This window comes from Gracilinanus agilis, chromosome 5, assembly GCF_016433145.1.
Source record: "Gracilinanus agilis isolate LMUSP501 chromosome 5, AgileGrace, whole genome shotgun sequence".
NCBI lineage: Eukaryota > Metazoa > Chordata > Mammalia > Didelphimorphia > Didelphidae > Gracilinanus > Gracilinanus agilis.
The window spans coordinates 213,892,642-213,898,833 of NC_058134.1; positions in this window are offsets into that span (position 1 = coordinate 213,892,642).

Here is a 6,192-nt window from a genome sequence, read left to right on the forward strand (position 1 = left end):
AGGTTTATAATGAGGCCCCCTGCCATTAGAGATTAATTGTGTCTTCCTTTAATTCATTTAATTTTTCCTTTAAGAGTTTGAGTGGTATGCCATTTGGTGTATAAAACTGTTTTTTAAAAATTGTTTTTTTTTTAAACCCTTAACTTCTGCGTATTGGCTCATAGGTGGAAGAGTGGTAAGGGTGGGCAATGGGGGTCAAGTGACTTGCCCAGGGAGACACAGCTGGGAAGTGGCTGAGGCCGGGTTTGAACCTAGGACCTCCTGTCTCTAGGCCTGACTCTCAATCCACTGAGCTACCCAGCTGCCCCCAAAATTACCTTTTAATGAAGCCTTTTGTATATCAGTTTTCCTTAGTATCCTTCCCCATTAAGAGCCATCCCATGTAACAAATATTACCCAAAAAAAGCAAGGAAAAGAAGAGGAAAAAAATTAGGACAATTATTTACATGGAAAAAGTCTGAAAACATTGTGTAATTATCTTCTCATGCCTTCTTTGTGTCTTGCTTGAGCATTATGATTTTGCTACATTTACTTTTGATTTTTGTTTTAGCTTTAGTGGTTCTTTCCATTTACATTGTTATAGTCATGTTTATTTCACTCTATGTCAGTTCATGTGGGTCTTTCCATGCTTCTTATCAGTGACTTCCTTGCAAGCTAAGCCTAGAAATGGAGTCTGATTTAAAAGGTATGAACATTTTCATCAGTTTATTTTCATAATTCCATATAGATTTCCAAAATTATTGAGCCACTTCAAGGCTCCAGTAGCCACGTGGTAAGCTGTCTCTCATACCAAAAATCCCTCCAACATTGACTATTGCTATTTTTTTGTCATCTTTACCAATTTGTAAGTTATGAGATAAAACCTTACCATTTTTATTTGTATTTCTCTGATTATATGTTGTGTTTTAGATCATTCTTTCATTTGGTTGTATTTTGCAATTCTTCTTTTAAGAAGTGTTTCTTCATATCTGTTAATTTTTATAGGAATATATAAATACGACTTAATCAATGAGAAACCCACAAGTGTTTTGGGCAGCTGCCACTCTCAGATCAAACTCACAAAGAAGGATAGAGTATCAGAGGCAGAGTAAATCAGAGTATCAGAGGCAGAGTAAATCTGATAACCCTTCACTACAGGAATGGCAGTTGGGTTTATTGGTCTCTGTCATCTACCAGGGAATAACACAAAGACGAACAACCCACACACTATGGGTTCTTTGAGGTAAGAGGAAACAAACAGGAAAGAAAATAAAACAGTTTAATTGTATTCTAAGAGTCAGGAGAGTGGGAGAGGTATATCTATAACTAGGAATATCTAACTGACAAGAACTGGAGTTCTAAGGGGGAGTTTCTTTGTCAACCTAACTTCAGTCAGGCTGACAGCCTTGGCTAAGGACTAGAAGGAGAGAGCTGGATATTGGGGTTTCTCACAAATGGTCCAGGTCACTTCCTTGATGTCTTCAGGATACCAGGAACCAACTCCTTGCATAGCCAATAATCCTAGAGATACCAGGTAGGAAAAAATGCCTGCAAGTTGTCCGCCAGAAAATAGACACTCCCACCACCAAGGGTAGTCTTGAGAGATGTTGTCTTCAAGCTTCTCCAATCCCAAAGATCCCAAGCTCATGGAGTCCCTGCTGGCTGGACTTCTGCTCCAAACCTCTCTCACACCAGCACTGACAGTTTTTCTCTCTCCTTTCTTCGCCTGCATTCCATTCAGAATGTACATGGCTGACAGCCAAGATTTTGCCCTTAGCCTGCCTGCTAAATCTGCTCTCCTACTCTTAAAGTCTATTTCCCTATTACATGACCACTTATTTTTTAAGGAGTTGTTTTTATATACATGCACATAAATATATATATACACCCACAGATACATAATATGCTATATATGCATGTATCATGTATTTGTTAAAATATACATGTTATTAATGTATATCAAATATATGTGTTTATTAATGTATATCATACACATGTGTATGTACACATGTGTATTTGTTGATTATATATATCTTTGAAACAAATCCTTATTGAAAAAATTTGCCTCAAGGATTTTTTCCTATTCAACTACTTCCCGTCCTATTCCAGGTGCATTAATTTTGTACAGAACGTTTTCAATATCATGTGATCAAAAGCTATCTTAGTTTATCTTTTATAATTGCATAAATACATTTACCTATAGCTATGAGAGTTATATTATCTGCTTCTCTTCTAGTTTTTTCATGGCATAATCTTCAATATTAAGGTCATATCTTCATTTAGAATGTAGTGTAGAATATGGTTTAAAAGTGTTTCTGTTGAACTCAAATAAAAACAGCTCCTTGTGGGTTGCATATTGACTTAGAAAACTACAAATTAGTGTTATCTATGTGGTATTATATTTTTATTTATTTCATTAAAAATTTCCTAATTACACTTTAATGTGGTTCAGGCTTTATTCAGGAATTATGTGGCCAATGGGCCATGAGTTTAACACTTTTAATCTAAAGTGTTGATCTAAGCCTAATTTTTCCAGACTGCTTTCTAGTTTTCCCAGCAGTTTTTATTAAATAGGAAGCTTAAGTAATTTATATTTTCCACATTATCGAAAACTGGGTTACTGAGTTTCATTGTTTGTGATTCTCCCTTTTTTATTGTGTTCTGCTGATCTCTGCCTCTATTTTTTCACCAATGCCAGATAATTAGATGACTGCTCCTTGATAACATAGTGTGAGGTCAGAGACAGTGAACTAAAATCTAGAGAACTTGAAAAAAAAGTTGAACATCTAAAAAGAAAGCCATACTCACAAAGAACTATAATTTCATCAAAAAAATTTCATGCCATATTAAATCTTATTTCCTTTTGTATGGGGTTACTTATCAGAAGAATGTTACAGGGAGATTTTGTTAACCTAGGTTTTTGGTTTTTTTTTTTAAGCATTTGAAAAAGTAGTCTATGTTCTTATGTAGGAAAAAAATGGAATTGTGGACTAGATGGTATCTGGGTAGATTCTGATCTGGTTGAATGGTAGAACCCAAAGAGCCAGCTCTAGAGGTTTATTGTGAACTTGGAAGCACAGATATCCAGTGAATTTCCCTAAGGACTTATTTAGCCCTATGCTGTAGAACATTTTTTATCACTGCCTAGTTTAAAAGTCACCGTTTTTTGTTTATAACAATTTTAGAAGCTAAGAGGTATGGCTGGCACACAGGATTACAATCAGGATCCAAAAAGCTCTTGAAAAGAAAAGTAGAAAGGGAAGGGGATAATAGAAGGGATTGGAGCTGATAGATAAGAGGGCAAATTGGGGGAGATGGTGGTCAGAAACTATGTAGAGGGAAACAGAATAGAGAGTAATGCACAGTAATGGTGCAAAAAATGTTTACAACATCCCTCTAATAAAGGCAGTATTTCTCAAATACAAAGAGAAATGAGTTGAATATATAAGAATACAAGTAATTCCCCAATAGATAAGTGGTCAAAGGATATGAACAGGCAGTTCCTGAACAGGTATTCATCTTCTCACTCCTTAGTTTTATATATGCATATATATATATATATATATTAGATATCATTCCATCATATTGAATTCACACCCTAACCCTCCGTCTATGAATACTTCTTTTAACTGCCCTAATAATGATAAAGTTATTAGGAGTTACAAGTATCATCTTCTAATGTATGGATGCAAATAGTTTAACTTTATTGAATCACTTATGATTTCTCTTTCCTGTTGCTTCTTTAGGCTTCTGTTGAGTTCCTGTATTTGAGAGTCAAAACTTCTATTCAGAGCTGGTCTTTTCATCAGGAATGCTTGAAAGTCCTCTATTTCATTGAATACCCATTTCTCCCCTGAAGGATAATTCTCAGTTTTGCTAGGTAGGAGATTCTTGGTTGTAGTCCTAGCTCCTTTTCCTTCTAGAATGTCATATTCCAGTCCCTCCAATCTGTTGATGTAGAAGTTGCTAAAGCATGTGTTATCCTGACTATGATTTCATAATCTACTTGAACTTGTTTCTTTTTGGCCACTTACAGTATTTCCTTTTTGACCTGGGAGTTCTGAAATTTGACTATAGTATTCCTGGGAGTTTTCTCTCTCCTGGATTTACTTTCCAGGTGTTAATTTTCTAATGAGATATTTCACATTTTCTTCTATTTTTTTAAAAATTCCTTTGACTTTGATTTTGTCTTGATGTCTCATGGAGTTATTAGCTTCCATTTGCCCAATTCTGATTTTTAAAGCATTCTTTTCTTGAGTGAGCTTTTGTACCTTCTTTTCCATTTGGCTAATTCTCCTTTTTAATAGATTCTTTTTCTCAGTGAATTTTTAGGTATCATTTTCTATTTGGCTAATTCTTTTTTTTAAGGAATTTTTCTTTTTGGTGGATTTTTGTGTACTGCCTAAGCTTCAGGTTCTTTGCATAGCTGCTTTTGAGCTAGCTCCAGAAATCTATAATTTTTCAGTTCTTCCAAGTTGGTATGATCTAAGGAGAAATGGATTTAATACTCTCCTGGCCTGTACTTTGGTCTGTGAGGAACCAGTCACTCTTTTCTACCCAGTACTATGATCAAGGTCCCCTGCTCTCCTGGTTTCTGAACACTAGTGAGCTAATACTCTTCTTAGCACCCAAGACTGTGATCTGGTGTATATGATTAATGCAAGAGTCCTACCACCACAGCCGGCAAAGAGACCCCTGGAGTCTCCTTACCCTCTTCATGTCTATGGACTAAGGGTTCTAAAAGCCATTGCTGCTGATTTAGCCACCCCCAAGGCCTGTGCTGGCTTGCCAAGGTGAGGCCTGCCTTGCCATGGTGGTCCATACTCCTTCCAACTCCAGTGCAATAGTTCTTTTGTGCTGACCTTTTAAGTTGTCTTGGGCTGAAAAAATTGTTGCACCTCTCTTTTTGCATGTTCTGCCACTTCAGAATTCATTTTGAGGCATTATAGCAAAGTTTTTTGGGGTCTGGTTTTGGAGAGATTGGGTAAGGCCCTTTTCCTTCTCTGACATCTTGCCTCTACAGCAAAATCTATTTTAAAGAGGACATAATATTTTTGTTATACCCTACAAATCTAAATGTTTCACATTTTTTAGAAAAACATAATGTTGAAAACAACGAAACTTTTGTTTCAAGTTCTTTCTCAAGCCAACTATATAATACTGTTTTGAGATGATTTGCTCTCATTACCAATGTAGGCTGAAATAATTTGTGAATGTTACTGATCCATTCAGACATGTAACCTTGGTTACTCTGGTCTAATCAACTGAGATAACTAGTTTGATTCATCATGATTTTATGGTTTTTGAGTCAGTACTTTTATGAAAATTTAAAATATCGATTTTTAGAAAAAAAAACACCAACTTTTAAAATCATCATCAGAAATCCAATGTTAATTCATTGAGTTACATGTATAAAAAGACTTTTGTATTAGTATAGGAAATTACTTATTAAGTTGTTTAATTTAGCCCTCTAATTATTTGCTGAAAATACCTAAAAACAAAATACCGTATCAATTTTCTAAAAGCTAAAATATATTACCTGAAGTTTTCATCATAGTAAAAGTTAAAATATAGCATGGCATGTGATAATTACCCAGAAATAATGCCAATAACTGTACAAAGAAGATCCTTCCACTAATGAGGCACTCTCCAGCAATTATTAGAACCCCCATCAACCTTCATTTTGAGAAATGCCCAGGCCAGCTATATTCAGTCCTTCTCACTCCTCTCTCAGCTCCACCCAAACTCTATAGTGTGAGAAATAAAATGGATATAAAAGGACAGATTTAAAAATATTATGGTTTTAAAAGATTTATTGGTATCCATTAGAAAAATAAAGCCACGTGACTATTAAGAGTCAGTTTGAAAGTTGCGCCCTGTTGCCTCCTCCTCCCATCCTGGCTCCTGCTCCTAAGGCAGAAAAGAGGAAGTATCAACCCAGGCACTCACTATTTATTCTTCTGTTTACGTTATTACACAATTGTCTTACATCACCACGTAAGACAGGAAGCCAGTTGGATCACAGGAAATGTAGTTTGAAAGAGCCCTAAATGTCCACAGGAAGTTTAGATCAGGGACCTCAAAATTAGTTCAAGGTCCCCCAAATTTCCAACATCACAGTAGTTATTACCAATATTCCCTATCAGAGTTAATCTCCTCATCCTCTCCAACTCTCCTTCTCACCTCTACTTTGCAACTCTTATTTTTTCTTCC